General features: G+C 30.3%; 1 protein-coding gene across 1 annotated transcript in view; it reads right to left on the reverse strand.

The window, feature by feature from the left end:
• LOC143054667 (uncharacterized) overlaps nt 1-17,306 on the reverse strand; it is a 232,286-nt gene extending 214,980 nt beyond the window's left edge. Inside the window, exon 1 of the mRNA XM_076227688.1 lies at nt 17,205-17,306. The gene's annotated coding sequence lies outside the window, so the exon portion shown is untranslated. The remainder of the gene's footprint in view (nt 1-17,204) is intronic.
• Between the last annotated feature and the right edge of the window lie 2,478 nt (nt 17,307-19,784).

Here is a 19,784-nt window from a genome sequence, read left to right on the forward strand (position 1 = left end):
GTCCCTGCAATTATTAACTTTATCTCAAAGGCCTGGGTTGAGGGAAATATTCTTTCCAAATGTATACCAAGAATATGTACATGTATCATGCCAGTCCAGCAATTTCAACAATATAATGTACACACAAAAAAATGATTTAATTAATAGACCATAAAAGTGTCACCATCTATATAAGTGTACTTTTGTCAAATTTTAGCCTTAATAACTGACAGAAATTAGCCAAACCAAAGATAACATATTTAATTAGTTCATAGTTGTTTAAAAAAGCAAGACAATTTTTTTTTCATAAGATTCACTTCATCAGTCAGGGGACTTACTTAAATAAGTGATTTCTAAATCACTGATTCAAGTAACATTATTTCCATAAAGGTTGGAAGTTAGAGTTGTCTTTCTTTAATAATCACCTATTTAAGTAGTACAAATTAATCACTAGAAGAAGTGATTTAATTTAATTGTAGCTTTAAATATAGAATACTAATGATCCAGGGACTAATTATGTTTCTAAACTTATCAGAACCAACATCTGTGTTGTCTAGGATGACCAGGTCATTTCAGGTGATGACCTTGTACGTACTGAATCTAGGATAATGACATAAAAAACATACAAAAATGAATATAAAAAAAAATAATAAAAAAAAATAAATTTGAATAAATTTAAAGACAGATAAATCAATAAATAATGTAAATTAACAAAGAATAAAACAATATTTTATTCTACATTTTCAAAAAAAGGTGAGACTTTAATAAAATATTGAATCTGAATCTGTCATTCTTAACAAGAAACCTGAGTAACCTGTACAGGTAAATTTTAATGAAACATACAAGCTGAAAACTTCAACCTTGATTGATTTCAACAGGTAACATAATTAGACAAATTTAACATCAACCTTTGTTTTATGACCCCAATAAATGGCCAACATCTGAAGATTGAATACCCCAATAAATGGCCACCATTGGATGTTGACCATGCAAGAGGGTGGACATAATTAAGAGGATGTCACAGGCTGTACTGTACTATTTAAATTAAACGTCAACTGTCAGTGCTGTAACAATGACGTAAAAATTCTGGAGAGAAGGAATATGCCAAAACATAAAGAATGATTCTTATTAAAGACATAAGTACAAGTTTTACATTTGAACCAAATAGATATCAGCTAAGACCAAATTAAACTATTGATATATGTTCTATTGTGATTCACAAAATTTCAATTAAAAATATAAAACACGCTTTTTTTTAGCAATTTAAAATGATTTTTTGATAATAGTATTCAAAACAAAATATAGATATCACAAAGTGATATGAATGACAAATGAAACAGGGATATAAACAAATTCAAAGACAAAACGAAGTACGTTGAAGTTGCAAACAAATATTCATTCTTTACTTTCTTTTAAGTAAAATAAATATGTGTAGTTTCATGGAAAAATGACATGATAAAACAAAAATCATTTAAGAATGTACTTTAAACAATATTATAAATACCAGCGAAATAGTTTAACCGGATTTACTTAAACGTTTACTATACTTGATATCTTGCACACACATGGAGAACTTAATATTGAATTATGGGAAATGACTTAATAAAACAAAAAAACACAGTTGCTTGAATTTAAGTGATATATGTTTGAAATTTAAAAAAAAAAATTCATACATATATCACTAAAAATCAAGCGACTGTAAAAACCCTATAAGGCTGAACTTATTAGACAGACATAATTTGCGCATTGCAAAACAAACTTGAAAAAGATCAAAAACATTACACAGATTTGAGGCCTTATCTTTTTTAACGGACACATATTTGCGAATGACGTCACGATTGAAAATTGGACACAGATTTGAGGCCGAATAATTTTGTACGGACATAGATTTACGATTGACATCACGATGGGGCATATATATAAACAATATGAATAGATATGTATGACCCCAATGTCCCTTACAATGTATTGTAAGCTTCTAACAAGGAATTGCAAGACTGTAACACCTAATTTCAAGAATGTGCCAATAGGTTCATAACATTTGTTGACAATCGGATGAGTACACATATTGATATTATCTTATTTAAAATGATGACTATTTTTACAAAATTGATTTAGATTACATGTATCTGTTGTTTGATTCGCTTATTTTAAAAACTTCAGGTCATCTGATTACATTCACAAACACACAATATTTCTAAATGTGACTTATTCTGTCAAAACTTGATTAATTGGAAAATACGCCATATTAAACTGTTATCCATCATGCTATCATATTAAAATTAACTTATCAGAATGATAGCACCCAATTGTAAAAACTTATATTTGGTGATTATTGATACAAAAAAATCGTTTTTAATGCATCGAGTGTGATACGATATTTCTCCACTCGAGACAAATTATTTTCAAATTTATAATGAAAGGTTCGACGAGCGTTTTATATATTTAGAATTTTAATGTCGACAGTGGAAACAAATCGTTTTAACCAAGACATGACGGTGGAATCCGTTTTCTACTTATTTTTAAACAATATGTAGGCAAACTTATTCCGCTCTTTCAAATAATCTGCAAAAAGATGTGGTCTTGCTACATGTATAAGACGTCACCAGGCATGTTTGTCTTTTCTCATGACATCACAATGAAAGCAAGAACAATAATCTAATTTTGACTTATAGAGAACGAAATGTCATGAAATGCATAAAACGTGTCAGAATTGCAAAAAATGCAGAATATTTATCGACATTTTATGCCATCATATCCAAAAAATAAAGTATTTGAATAAATAGTTATCAAAGGTACCAGGATTATAATTTTGTACGCCAGACGAGCGTTTCGTCTACATAAGACTCAAGTTGAAGAGCATTGAGGATCCAAAATTCCAAAAAGTTGTGCCAAATACGGCTAAGGTAATCTATGCCTGGGATATGAAAATCCTTAATGAAGTTATTCGTGATTTTTAAATGAAATATGAAATCATTCTTGGCCGGCTATGTATTGTTTATAAATAAATAGTATAGAAATTTAAACCTAACGTAACCGTGAATTTCCAATTAAGGAAGATACCAAAAATAGTAAAGCGATGTTAATCTCCTTTTTTTTAATATTATATATGAAAAAAAGGAGATTAACATCGCTTTACCATTTTGGTATCTTTCTTAATTGGAAATTCACGGTTACGTTAGGTTTAAATTTCTATACTATTAGCTATCTAAACCCCATTTAGTTGGTTTCTATTCAGCTTAAATCCAAATAATTTGACATCAGTTTGATAGTTGTCACAATAGTGAACACATTACAACGCTTACATTATAGTATCATCGATCCTATTTAGGTATACGCGTATAACATCAGATTTTTAATTAAAAAATAAGATTTTCAGATACAAATCTAATAGATAAATAAGTGAAAATATAAATAAACAAATAATTTAGACAAATAGATACGCTTGTGAACATATACTTTACGTGTTTCCTTAACAGGAATGTGCAGCTTAAAATACTAATCAAATATATAAGTCTAATTCGAGCGTCACAGATGAGTCTTATGTAGACGAAACGCGCGTCTGGCGTAAATATAAAATTTTCATCCTGGTATCTATGATGAGTTTATTTGCAACCACTGGGTCGATGCCACTACTGGTGGAGATTTATTCCCCGGAGAGTATTACAAGCCCAATTGTCAGTTCTTCTGTGTTTACTTGAGTCATTATCGATATATTCATAATTATAAATTAACTGTTAACAAAACGTTGAATTTTTGAAAAACTAAGGCTTTTCTACCTCAGGAAGAGATCAACTTAGCTGTATTTGGTAAAACTTTTAGGAATTTTTGGTCCTCAATGCTCTTCAACTTCGTACTTTATTTGGCCTTTTAAACATTTTTTGATTCGAGCGTAACTGATGAGTCTTATGTAGACGAAACGCTGTCTAACGTAAATATAAAATTTTAATCCTGGTATCCATGATGAGTTTATTTGCAATCACTGGGTCGATGCCACTGTTGGTAGAGATTTATTTCCCCGAGGGTATCATCTATGATGAGTTTATTTACAAAGTGGTTCATTCCAGGTACTGCTATAAATTACTGAAAGCTTTTGTTGATCCGTCTATGGTTAATGGTTTAAATTCTGTTGAAACTTTGAATATAATAGCCTTGACTTTAATGTCTTTTACTCCCATGCAAACATTTCTTGTGCTTATTAAATAGTCACTAAATTAAGATTATCTCTAGCAATCGTTATAGGAAAACAACATTTGAACGTGCCGGTAGTGTAAAAGAAAAAAAATTAGCTATACAATTACAGCTTTTATAAAGTTCGGAAGATAATGTTTTGTCATATTAATGTTTAATATCATGGTATACCCTTCATTGAGCCTCTCAAACGCTTAATTTGTTTATATTGAAGTCATTCGTCTTCTATATCCAAATTGACTAAGTTTATCAATACCAGTGTTTTGAATTATTCTGATAATAGAAACCAATTAAACAAATTAGACAAAATAAAAATTTTAAGGGATTTCAAGTTTGAAATCACACTTCAGATGTAAAAGCCCATAAATAATGTCTTACAAGATATATGTTAAAAGATGCAATCTATTCTTTTTTATAAATCAAAACATGGTATTGTATACACATAAATACATATTTAATACTTGGTTCACTACTTGGGTCAAGATTTAAACCTTATAAAATTAGACATGTGCATCGAAGAACAAAGGCATCGTATAAAAAAGAATACAAAACTACCAAATGGTAAATCACTCAAGTTAAGTTATATAAAAAGACTGTCAAATCAAATGGCGAAATAGTGTGGACGAAAAACATAAGCAAGTCTATTGTAACAACGCCAGTAACTTCCCGTAGTTTGAAGCGCTTGGTCTCATCGGTGGCCAGATCGTTACACGTGCGAATAAGAAAAGGACAAATATACAATAAATCATCGGTTTATTTAAGATCGTTTTGAAAAATCCACTGGTAGAACATTTTTAAAAGTGTTTAAAGAAAAACATTTTTTTATTATTTATTCAAATATGTGAATAGGTTAAGCCTGTACTATTCAGTATGATGGGGGTTCCGTTCGTTCTCTTCAGAAAAGAACGTAACAAAAAGTAAAATAAAAAAAATATTGAACTCCGATGAAAATTCCAAACGGAAAGTCCCTAATTTAATGGAAAAATCAAAAGCTTAAACACATCAAATGACTGGATAACAACTGCCATATTTCTGACTTGGTACAGACATTTTCTCATTTAGAAAAGGATGGATTGATCCTTGTTTTATATCTAGCTAAACCTCTCACTTGAGAGTCGCATTAATTCAAACAATTATGAAATGTTTTCGATATATGAAAAAAGAAGAGATATCATGTTTTGTGTGTTTATATGCACCTGAATACTTGTTACTACAAGCACATTGCACGTGTGAAAAGATCAATCACTTCAAAAGAATTACTGCATTAACAGAATCTAGTAAAAAAGTATTTTTTAAAGCAAAGAAAGAATGTTAACTATCATGGCATCTTTTTTTTAATTTATTTTTACTTTACTATTTTGAGTCCGAGATCTAATCACAAGGTTATGTCTATCAAAAAGAACTTAAAAGACGTAATGCAGACAAATTTTTAAGAAAAGCAGTCGACTAGGTTTAATCTCAAAGCTCTTTTTGCCTACCTAGATATAGTTTAAATAGAATATTTTTCAAATAAAATGATTTGGATTGGGCAACAGGCATAGCCAATGTAAGACCGGAACGAATGAGGCCATAGCTATATTTTTGTTGTCTTTGCTCTATATTTTGCATATTTTTTTTTATTTGAATCAAGACCAAATTGTTTAGTATTTAGATTATTTGAAGATTGTGCTTGTATGTGCATAAGCTCGATTGTCCTTACAGTATGTAGTTTTATAAGATTTTCTATGATCAGAGTAATAATGAAAAATCTAAATCGTTGTCCCTCATCTCATATAGTTAGTACAAATAGGAAGAATTTTTAAAATATACTTCGTTATCGTTATCGATTCCCTCATTAATTATTCGAACATCATTCTAGTTATAACTTTTTGTAATTTCAGTGATTTCTCCTGAATTTACTAGTTCTTTACAAGATATCTCTGCAAACCAAAAATCTACTATCAAATTAAAATGCAGTTTAAATGTTGATGCGACTGTAGAATGGTTCAAGGATGGAAAGCTAATGAAAACAGCTAATAAAGGAAGACAAGAACATTGGTTGACTATTAAAAACGTGTCTCAAATTGATTGTGGAGAATACGTCTGCAGAAGTACTTCAGCTGTCACATCATGCACTGTTTCAATCAAAAGTAAGTTTACAAAATATCCAAATTACATGAACAGTAAGCTGGGTTACAAATGAATTATCCCCTTTTTTTAGAATATTTTTTCCCAATAAAACTGATTTATAATATTTGTCAAAAAACACATTGACGCTCAATTTACGCAACCGGTGTTGCTCCTTTTGAACTTAAGACGATGTTCCTAATTTTAGTTTTGTTAACTTGGATTACAAGAATTTACTGTAATTTTTATTTTGCGATAACACTAAAAAAGCATTCAAACTTTATGATAAATGATGGTTTGTTTTTGTTGTTTTGTTTTGTTGTTTTGTTTATTCTAGATATTTTTGATTCATACTGACACTAGATGACTGTATTTTAGATATACTGATCAGTATAGAAACAAGGGGATGTGGAATGATTGCCAATGAGACAACTTTAAACCAAAGTTTAAATGAAGTGAACATAAACAAATTTAGGCAACTATACAGCCTTTAACAATAAAATCATCCAGTACGTAAAATCGGCTATGAAAGCCGATTAAAATGAAGTCAATACAATTACAGAATATTATCTGCAGTTAATAAACTCATTATAGATACAATCTTGATATCTTATATTTGCGTCAGACACAAAAAATCGTTTTACACAATATTCATCGGAAAGTTTTTTTCTGATACCTATTTTCATACATTGAAGGTATGTGTTTTACATTTCAGATAAGAATGTTCAGGTAAGAAATTCTACAGTCCAAAGAATAGATACAATTAACACGGTGTAATGCAAACATTATTTTTAACTTCTTGTTTGTGTTAGAAAAGCATAGCCTATGTCCACTGAGGACACTTTTGATGGTTAGCGCATAACACAGGAAACTACGTATTTTGATACTAACAACGCTTTAAGTCTACATGATGATGTTCATCCCTTGTTGTTTTAATTTTTGTAGTTTTAATTCAGATCCTTTTTTATGAAACTTACTAATAAAGGTAAGGTTCGTGTTACTGCGTCTTTAGTTCTCTGTGTCGTGTTTATAAATACTGTTAGTCATTCTTTCGATTTTATTGTCATATCGATGACAGTTTATCTCAAGTTTTGTTGGTTAAAAATCCCGATGATATTTTCCGAATACTTGATTTTGAAGTTTGTGAGAAAAGGTCATCAAAGGCCTTTCAACATTGATAACAACCAACACTATATGGTATGTATTCACATGAACCAGATCAAGCATGTTAATCAATTGATTAAATAAGAATTGAACGAACAACAAACATGGACGAACTTAATAAATCTTCCGATTTACAGGTTTTATATTTAGATATAGACATAAGGAATGGGCATGCTTTCGAATGTTCAACCCGCCCATAACATAGTGTCAAAGAAAATGCATTAAAAAAATCCACTTGGTGATAAATCATTGGTTTCTTTAAACAATCATTCAACCCAAAATTACTTTTAACTGTTTATTCGTTGCTTCGTTGATTTATGATAATCAAGATATATAACATTTTTCATTTCAAAATTTGGACTATTCCTTACGCTTTTATTGCTAATTTGAGATCCATAACAAAGTTTCGTTCCCCTAAATGATAGTAGGTAAAATAATGAATCATCTTGGTGAATATTTGTCCCGTTGGTAGTCTGGTATATCTTTTAAACTAACTTATTAGTATAGACTAAACGTTTGTTGGTTTATTAGTAAGATTGCTCAAGTGTGGAGTACTCCAATATAAATATATAACAGGAAAAACATGCCTGTATGTCGGTTGCCTTCCCCTTACTTACATTCCACATCAAAATATGTTCGTTGTCAGAACTTCTAAAGAACAGTTGGCTTCAGTTGCAAATATATTGCAAATATATTGTATGCTGGCAGAACAAAACTACCCATACTCGCTGCTTGTTTATGTACCTGTCAGGATTGATTTAGGGGCCTGTTGTTCAGTAGTATGTTGATGTGGTTCATAGCCTGTTATTTCTCAGTTTGTATATATATATTAGATTGTTGGTTTTCCTGTTTGAATTGTGTACACTAGTAATGTTGGGGTTGCTTATGTCCTTATAGCTTGCTGTTTAGTCGGGGTCATAGCCCTAGTATGTGTAAAAGGCAGAACAATGACTTGAATTTGTTATAATCAGGTTGGGAGGAACCCTCCCTAAAGTCAGGGGTTATTTTATTGTTATAGAAAAGAAAAATAGAATAAACCAAGGATTTGTATAGTGCTACTATACAAATCCTTGGAAAAGCTGAGAATTTTTTACTTAAAAAGAGGAGAACTACATCATATTTGAAACAACTTTTCTAAAAGAGGGGTCCACACATTCTGAATAATATAAAAGTAAATGATATGTGTTAACATTAACATGGTTAAAGTCTCTTTGGCACACAAACATGTACATAGACCACATCTAATTATTCATTTATTTCTTGGTGTACAGGGTAAAACACTTCATGAATTAAAGAAATGTCAGAGTACAAGTGTTAAATCAAGTTTTAATATTTAGAAAATCTAATATTTTATGTTTACAAAAAAAAATTATAATCGTTCGCCTTTTATCTTTCATGCTTCACCTACATTGTACATGACCTAAAACAAGAGTGCACACGCTGAAATGTCTCGCCTTCTATACTAATCATTGATATTACATGTATGTTGATAGTCCTAAGTATAAAGCTTTAATACAACTGTCACATAAACTTAACATTAACCTAGATAACTAAACAAAGACCAATGAACCTTGAAAATGAGGTCAAGGTCAGATGAACCATGCCAGGCAGACATGTACAGCTAACAATGCTTCTATACAACATATATAGTTGACCTATTACTTATAGTTTAAGAAAAAATAGACCAAAATACAAAAACTTAACACTGTGCAATGAACCGTGAAAATGAGGTCTGGGTCAAATAAAACCTGCGCGACTGACATAAAGATCATAAAATATTTCCATACACCAAATATAGATGACCTATGGCATATAGTTTTAGATAAAAAGACCAAAACTCAAAAACTTAACTTTGACCACTGAACCATGAAAATGAGGTCAAGGTCACATGACATCTGCCCGCTAGATAGGTACACCTTACAATCATTCCATACAACAAATATAGTAGACCTATTGCATATAGTATGAGAAAAACAGACCAAAACACAAAAATTTAACTATAACCACTGAACCATGAAAATGAGGTCAAGGTCAGATGACACCTGCCAGTTGGACATGTACACCTTACAGTCCTTCCATACACCAAATATACTAGCCCTATTGCTTGTAGTATCTGAGATATGGACTTGACCACCAAAACTTAACCTTGTTCACTGATCCATGAAATGAGGTCGAGGTCAAGTGAAAACTGTCTGACAGACATGAGGACCTTTCAAGGTACGCACATATCAAATATAGTTATCCTATTACTTATAATAAGAGAGAATTCAACATTACAAAAAATCTGAACTTTTTTTTCAAGTGGTCACTGAACCATGAAAATGAGGTCAAGGACATTGGACTTGTGACTGACGGAAACTTCGTAACATGAGGCATCTATATACAAAGTATGAAGCATCCAGGTCTTCCACCTTTTAAAATATAAAGCTTTTAAGAAGTTAGCTATCACCGCCGCCGGATCACTATCCCTATGTCGAGCTTTCTGCAACAAAAGTTGCAGGCTCGACAAAAATTGCAAATTAAATATTTTTTTATTAAAATTTTCAAATCGCTCGCTCGCCCCAACTTTTGGAGTCCAAAAATCCGTAGAACAAGACATTAAATTGGTGTGGCCTAAAAAGGAAAATTAAAATTATAATTATTCAGCCTACCTTCTGGGTCCACCTTTTCTGGAGGAAATCTATTTGTTTATATAGGTGATCACTGAAGCAGGACTGGAGCAGGGCCCTTCTTAGGTAACTAGTCAGTGCAGTGGGCCCCAACTTGGGAAAATTTGTGGATCCACCACTGAGAGACCCTGCGGAACGTGAACACTGGGTTACTATATGGTGTTTAATGCTAATTTGGTATGGGCTTTGAAGTTAGAAGATTCAATGTTCTGCAATGTACCTGTATAATCATTTAAAAAAAATAAGACATAAAATAGATTTGTCGTTTCGGAATCTTATGTATTCTTGGTAATATTTTTAAAAGCGTTCACCAAAAAGTTGTGATTGGCTTAACACATACTAAATATTTGAATTCCATCCAATGATGTGGCTTTATTTTCATTTTGGTCTACGAACAATAAGATTACCATTTACCCCAGGTCTTATATATAGATTCGGGAAAAGGCGAATTACCTACCTGAAACTTTTGTTTCAAATTGAAGGCTGGAAACAAGCATATAATTTAAATTTGTTTTGGTTTGAATTAAATTAAATTAACTATATAAAAAAGAAGATGTGGTATGATTGCAAATAAGACAACTCTCCACAAGAGAACAAAATGACACACAAATTAACAACTATAGGTCATGATACGGGCCTTCAACAATGAGCAAAGACCATACCGCATAGTCAGCTATCAAAAACACTGAATTTACAATGTAAAACAATTCAAACGAGGCAGGAACATATATTTACATACATACATAATGTGGCGGAGTTTTTTTTTATTTTGCAAAAACTTGTTAAAAATATAGATAGTTTATGAATCTTTTACAAAAATGTTAGGTGGATATTGTTAAGTTTTTAACACATCTTTTTTCACAGAACTTTTGCATGAAAACTTGGATTACAATATAAGTCCTTCATGTTTATATATATATCATGTATATGAAAAATATTTGTATCAGTAATACTGTTATACTGCTTACTGGATTTTTTTTTTGTGTACACAATTGTCAATTGTTACTTTTTTTTATTACAGGTTCAAGATGACAATGATGAGAACAAAAGTGCAAAAGATAAGCCTTACATGTACAATGCAATACCTGACTGCAGGATCTATGAACAGTTGGTAATCCACAAGCTTTGTGTCAAAATTCCTCTTTTTCAACACATATTTTATTGTCATCCAGAAAACATGGACAACAATGTGTTTAGGGCAACATAACTTTTTGAAATGGAATAAAGTTAACTTTCCAACCAGACATTCCACAGTGTGATCATGAAGATGTCAAACAGCATGTTAAAAATGATTAAAAATACTAGTAAGACTCAGCTTAAAGGTGAAAGGAGGACACAGTTATTGACACCCATCTTTTCTTGCCTGTTTTTTCTGGACAGAAAGAAAACCCTCCATTAATAGAATGCAGAAAGTGAAAGATATGGCTAATTGACTGTTAAATTGTAAAATTAACGTTAACGGAACCTACCAGGGATGGGCACGATTACTGACAAATGTAATCGATTAATTACATGAGTGATTTATGTGCAATCAATTAATAATCGATAACTCAGATTTTTGTATGTAATTGATTGCCCTCGATTACTTTATCAAAAGTAATTACATTACTTTTCAATTACTGGCAATTACATCCTTCAACATTTGTATAGTGGAAATATTACAAAATCAGTATTTGAAGCATTGTTTCCAAATTATAAGTTGGTAGTTGTTTTCTAGAAGGAATCTGTTACTGAGGATCAGAAATTAACAAAAAACTTTTTCTTTCAACATGAATGAGAGCTGACATTAAGTACTTATTTATATCAAAGTTTTTCTCTCAATTTTTTTTCTTTTATACTGACTTAGTTAGCTTTATTGTTTTAACTTATTAAAGACAGGTACATTTTTGCATAGTTAATTACAAGGTTGGAAGTTTTCTCTGAAAAAAATAATAAGATAGAATAATGTATTTGTTCACCTAATTTTAAAGATCAAAATTAATAATTAGATCCATAATTTAATCCTGTTGTTTGGATAACCACCCTAATTATAGGTTATAAAACTGTTAATGGAGTACAATTTATAACCTGGGGCAAAATAATGTTAATATCCCTCTTAATTAATTAGACATTGATTTTTGCAGTTATTGAACTAAAAACAAAGTCTTTATCTTATTGATTAGAAGAGATTGATCATTTGATAATTAGTAAAGACAAGAAGTTTTTTAAGACTTTTTTTTATTGTCTAATCAAATTACATGTACAAACAAAATATATTTATAGTGTCAAAGAGAGATAAATGTATCTATTTCTAAAATGAATTCAATGCAAAGCCATTCGTTCATTGTGTACTTTCTCAATTTTGATATATATGTATATCATAATATTATAAGAATTCAACTGTTTATCTATTCTATGCTTTATGGAATTTTAAAGAAATAAGCTTACTACCTTTCTACTTTAGTGTAGTACAGAACCTAACATTACTTATTTTAAATCTATTTTCTTATTTCAAATTTATTTTTTATATTAATATAAAAGGTCATGAATTATTGACAAGCACATGCATGCTTTTGTTTCAAAATTTTGGTAGGGGATGTGGTTGAACATAATGCAGCTTGAGACAATAAATAAAAATTAGGCAGTTGATATAAAACTCTTTAAGTCATATCAATACATTCTATTTCATCTGTACTACAAAGTGATAAATATAGAATACATACATATTTTCATTTAAAATAGGTTATATTTCATCAAACTATTTTACTAAAGTAATCGAAATGTAATCGAAAAGTAATCAATGATTACATTATATTTTTTGTTGTAATCGATTAAATTACAATTACATGTAATCGAAAATGTCTTCGATTACAGATTACTGTCGATTACTGGAAAAAATGTAATCAATTACAATCGATTACGATTACAAATTACGATTACCCCATCCCTGGAACCTACAAATGGAAACATGTGTAAAGCAAAAACCCTCAAGTCTATAAAGTAATTCAATATCTTGTAGCAGCCTCGTAGAGATTGTTCCACAACTGTAAAGGATAGTGTTGTTCCGATGATCGGAATAAGTCGGAAATCAGTTGGTTGGGCCTCACGATGTCGATAATCGATTGGGATTTTGTTCAATCGATTGTTTCTATAGTTTCCGGACTTTTTTCAACTTCCGGTCCGTTTGCGGTTTGAATTTTATTTGCTCAGTCAAACAAATTGCAACAAAAAATATCAGTGGATGACAATAACAATGTCAAACATCCTATAATTAAAGACAAAACCATTTTTTCCCCTTTAAAACGTGACAAAAGTATTGACTATATATATACAGATTGATCTTTAAAATAAATAACTTTGTATGAAATACTCTCTCCATTCCGGATACTTGTTACTTGAGAGCGTACATGAAATCCTTCAGATTTTAGACAAAATAATTTCCTTACTTCATTAGAGCGTGTCGCAAATTGCCTTTTATTAATGTTTTATCCATTAGTAGCGTCAAAAGCGTCATATTCCTTCCCAAATTGCTTGTCAAACATCGTTTATGTTTGTAAATTTTCTTAAATTTGTCCGCCATTGAAATACATTAGAATCACGGATCGGATACGGTTCAACTATGTAATAATTCCGCATTTTTGCAATTATAAGTTCAGACGCTCGCTTGACACAATTGACAGAAAAATGATGATCATAAAGTGAAAAAAAAACATTCTACACGAATTAACAGACATTGGCTGGATCCTCTTTGTTTACTGTATATATTTCAATGCAAATGCATTGTTTTATTTTTTTCTGTTAATCTTAAATTTCTTAAAGTAAAATACTTTATACATATCTTTTCTTACTGTGAAACATTCAAATGTTTATACTGCTAAGTTATTGAAATTATAATGTGAGTTACACCATTGAAATTTAGAAAAGTTAGTGTCACTCTTGGTAATTAATGTTGTAATTATGAGATAAAATATGTTCAATCTAAATCTGGATTCTAATTAATTCATTTTTATAATTGCTAAATAAAATATGAAAAGGAAACAGAAGATCAAATATTAACATATAAAACTCTGCAATGAAATGGAATATGCACATTAGACATGACCAATGAGACTAAAATGCATGATTTCATTTAAAAAAAGGGCAAAGTATTCTGATGCGAATATAACCGATAGTCGGTTGGTTGCTGTCAAACGATTGTAATAGATAATCGGTTGGTAATTTCAACCGATTATCCAACACTAGTAAAGGATAATCAAAGATGAACAGTTCTTATTTTCAACATGAACACAGACATGTCAGACAGAGATTAATCTAAACAAGTACAATTTGATTAAAAAGAATTTATGCACATATACATGTACGTTGTACAATGTTGTACCTGTATAGTGGAAAAATTACATGTGCAGTTGATTACGAACAGAAGATCAACATAAAAGGGCTAATTGTTATAGATATCTGTAATTTTACATTATGTTCATAAGAACAGCAGTATCAACATTTGAACAGTAACTTCATCCATTAATTTTTTGTCAAGCGTGTGTATCAAAACATTAATTTGATTAAATATTTATTTTTATGCACTGTACTTTCATTACAATTTCGTGAGTAATTAGGCCAGTTTGATTACAGATTTTTATGAAAGTTCTTGGTTCTTTCATCATGTTTATCACAATTTTTATAAGTTACTGTACCGCTTTCAACAATAAGTAAAACTCTTTATCATTTGCATTTATACATACAATTACATTTGTACATGAGTTATGCTACCTTTAATACACAAATAAACAAATAATGACAGACAACAACCAAATAAGAACAACATAAGCTTTAGCTTGAGCATGTTGAGAGACTGGGACATAAAATGTGACATAGTAAATATAAAAAAGAAGATGTGGTATGATTGCCAATCAGACAATATTAATCATGTTTTTGAGAGTTTTTCTGTGACATTAACATATACATGTATCAGAATAAGAAAGGGCATAAGATATCATGTACATGTATGGGTACATACAAAATTAAAAAAATGTGGTTTCATTGCTAATGAGACAACTCTCCCAAACATGAGTAAGCAACTAACATGACTAAATGACGTAAAAGTCAAAAACTCAAGGTCAGTGTAAGGCCTACAACTATGAGCAAATTTCATACAACATAGTCATTTAGCTGAAATGCTCGTCTTGAAAATTGTACTGCCTTTAACAATTGAGGGTGCTGCAGTACAAAATTCAATAAAAAAGAAACCAGAAAAAAAATTCAACCCTGAGAAATCCTTAGAAAATTATGTAAATAATGATAAATGAAACATGCAGTGGTGAATACAGGTTCAAAGTTTGAGATGCAGATTGTTCAATAGAAGGTGGTACCTTGTACTTTTAATTCTAATGTTACGGATAGTTTCATGTACATTCAACAGCTAAATTTAGGATTTTTATATTCTTGCAATATATTTAAAAGAATCTACTACATGTATAAGGCAAAGAGTGTCGGTCAACATGAGTGACTAGCTTTTAAGTATACATGCATGACATGTAGATATCAATGAATACCAGCAATTGACAAGTTCAAACTCTGTAGACAATGCAGAAAAAAAAAGACAAAAATATATCAATAGCTCAATCAAACTTGATTGGTGTAAAACACACGAAACATGCACAAGGACTCATAAAGAAATATTTAAAGAAAATAAACATATATAAAAGCAACAATTTGATACTAAACATGAATCCCAGTAAAAGTTAAACTTGTACAAGTATGTTCCATTAATAGATGATTAGACTGTATTTGGATAAAAAACATACTTTCAGTCCTGTTAAATATACAGATACATGTAATCATAAAGTATTGCCATTTCCATTATCAAAATAAGACACAGATGAGACTTCTATCATTGTCTTCGCTTATTTATTTTTCTTCCGTAAAGTTCCATTACACATATATTGCCTATTGTAAACCACTCAAACTTTATACATGTACAGTACTGTAAATTCAGAAATAATTGAATGCGAATAATGTGACTAGGTAAATATCGCAATAATAAGAACTTGCATTCTTAAACATTTTTAACTGAAACATACACATTTATGAGGAATTATTTAAAATCACAATAAATAAACATTTTTAAGTAAAATTGAGAATGGAATTTAGGGAACACCCTCCGATACCTGTATACCCCTCCACACCCTTCTATATCAGTATACCTCATCCACACCCTCCGATATCTGTTTACCCCATCCACATCCTCCGATATCTATATACCCCATCCACACCCTCCTATATCTGTATACCCCATCCACACCCTCCTATAGCTGTATATCCCATGTACACCCTTCTATATCTGTATACCTCATCCACACCTTCCTATATCTGTATACCCTATGTACACCCTCCTATATCTGTAAACCCCATCCACACCCTCCTATATATGTATACCCCATCCACACCCTCCTATATCTGTATACCCTATCCACACCCTCCTATATCTGTATACCCCATCCACATCCTCCTATATCTGTATACCCCGGCATGTACACCTAGATCTGTATATATATTTTTTTTACAGCATTTCATAGTTTTTAGTGATTGTTCAAATAAGGAAATAAATAAATTATGACAAGATGACATTTATCTCTAGACAGATTTGTAGAAATTTCCATAGGATCATCTCTTTCAAATTATTGCATTAAATAATTTCCTACTGCCAACAATATGAAATGATTAAGCATTTTCCCCCCTTATTGAATCCATATAAATATTGTCTAGTAGTGTTTAAGTTTGTTTCACCCATCTTAAAGATTATCTGTCATTGCCCACCTCGCATCTGTTTAAATAATTATATAAACACATGGTGAACGAATGTCAATGCATTGCTTAGACTGTTTTGATATTATCACATAACTTTGTTATAATTGTCATGACAACAGACAGGTGTAAGTTTTGTTTGACAGTTTGTTTGTTTACACAGACTTTAATTACAGCAAACTTTTTAAGTTCAATTCAAATAATCATATGACTTTTAACTATAGCCTTTAAATAAAATCCAACCATATCTTATACATCATTTTAGTGATTCATTACTTAATAGTTGAACACTGGTCATATACTATAAAATATTACCTCATGTGATTTAATCAAGGGACTGGCACCTCCTTGTTCTACTAGACATCTTGTGGTCTGTAGATGTCCCCCCTTAGCAGCACAATGTAAAGGTGTTTCTCCATTGCTCTATAATATAACCAAATAACATGTAAATATTATGTACAATACTTTGTTGTCAATATCAATAATATACAACATATCCTACAACTGACATTAAAACTTATCTGATAAACTGGACAAAGTTGTGTAATAAATATAAACAAAATATATATCACATGAATCAGTGGTCAAAACTGAATAAAATGACCAGTCACACTTGTATTTATATTCTACATAAACAACAAATAAACATGTTTTGTTGTGAAATGTCAAGACTTCCATAAAACCTGATATTTAAAAAAAAAATTTTTTTTCAAGAAATGTGTAAAATAATTATATCAATGGATTCAGTAGAACAAAACAAACAAAATGAGACCCCACTTTATATGATTCTTACAAATATTTGTTCATTAAAACTGTGTAATTAACAACAGGAATTAGTGTAGATTCAGTATAATTGATCATTTTAATAAAAAAAAAATTTTTAAGAAACATGAAAAGGAGTAATATTTTCTGATTCAGAACAATAATACGAGTTAAATGAGACCCCACTTGATATAATTATTACAAATATTTGTTCATTAAACCTGTCTAATTAACAACATGATTTAGTGTAGATTAATCGTAATGTGATCAGACTAAGTAGATAACATACATTTGTGATGTCGATCTTACATCCTGTATCAATGAGGAGTCTACAGATCTCCAGGTGTCCTTCCCTGGCAGCATACATTAATGCTGTATATCCATACACCTGGAATAATACAACTGACATCAAAACTTGTCTGATAAACTGGACAATGTTGTGTAATAAATATAAACAAAATATATATCACATGAATCAGTGGTCAAAACAAAATAAAATGACCAGTCACACTTGTATTTATATTCTACATAAACAAACAATAAACATGTTTTGTTGTGAAATTCAAAACTTCCATTAAACCTGATATCTAATAAAAATATTTTTTTCAAGAAATGTGTAAAATAATTATATCAATGGATTCAGTAGAACAAAACAAACAAAATGAGACCCCACTTTATATGATTCTTACAAATATTTCTCGTTAAAATTGTCTAGTTAACAACAGGAATTAGTGTAGATTCAGTATAATTGATCATTTTAATAAAATATTTTTTTTTAAGAAACATGAAAAGGAGGAATATTTTCTGACTCAGAACAATAATACGAGTAAAATGAGACCCCACTTTATATAATTATTACAAATATTTGTTCATTAAACCTGTCTAATTAACAACATGATTTAGTGTAGATTAATAGTAATGTGATCAGACTAAGTAGATAACATACTGTTGTGATGTCGATCTTACATCCTGTATCAATGAGGAGTCTACAGATCTCCAGGTGTCCTCTCCTGGCAGCCCATATTAATGCTGTCCATCCACCCTGGAATAATACAACTGACATCAAAACTTGTCTGATAAACTGGACAATGTTGTGTAATAAATATAAACTAAATATATATCACATGAATCAGTAGTCAAAACTGAATACAATGACCAGTCATACTTGTTTTAATATTGTACATAAACAATAAATAAACATGTTTTGTTGTGAAATGTCAAAACTTCCATTAAACCTGATATCTTAAAAAAATATTTTTTTCAAGAAATGTGTAAAATAATTATATCAATGGATTCAGTAGAACAAAACAAACAAAATGAGACCCCACTTTATATGATTCTTACAAATATTTGTTATTTAAACTGTCTAATTAACAACAGGAATTAGTGTAGATTCAGTATCATCATTCATTTCAATAAAAATATTTTTTTTTAAGAAACATGAAAAGGAGTAATATTTTCTGACTCAGAACAATAATACGAGTAAAATGAGACCCCACTTTATATAGTTATTACAAATATTTGTTCATTAAACCTGTCTAATTAACAACATGATTTAGTGTAGATTAATAGTAATGTGATCAGACTAAGTAGATAACATACTGCTGTGATGTCGATCTTACATCCTGTATCAATGAGGAGACGACAGATCTCCAGGTGTCCTTCATAGGCAGCCTTCATTAATGCTGTCCATCCACCCTGGAATAATACAACTGACATCAAAACTTGTCTGATAAACTGGACAATGTTGTGTAATAAATATAAACAAAATATATATCACATGAATCAGTGGTCAAAACTGAATAAAATGACCAGTCACACTTGTATTTATATTGTATATAAAACAACAAATAAACATGTTTTGTTGTGAAATGTCAAGACTTCCATAAAACCTGATATTTAAAAAAAAAAAAAAAATCAAGAAATGTGTGAAATAATTATATCAATGGATTCAGTAGAACAAAACAAACAAAATGAGACCCCACTTTATATGATTCTTACAAATATTTGTTCATTAAAACTGTCTGATTAACAACAGGAATTAGTGTAGATTCAGTATCATCATTCATTTCAATAAAATAATTTTTTTTAAGAAACATGAAAAGGAGGAATATTTTCTGATTCAGAACAATA

This window comes from Mytilus galloprovincialis, chromosome 12 (genome assembly GCF_965363235.1).
Source record: "Mytilus galloprovincialis chromosome 12, xbMytGall1.hap1.1, whole genome shotgun sequence".
Lineage (NCBI taxonomy): Eukaryota > Metazoa > Mollusca > Bivalvia > Mytilida > Mytilidae > Mytilus > Mytilus galloprovincialis.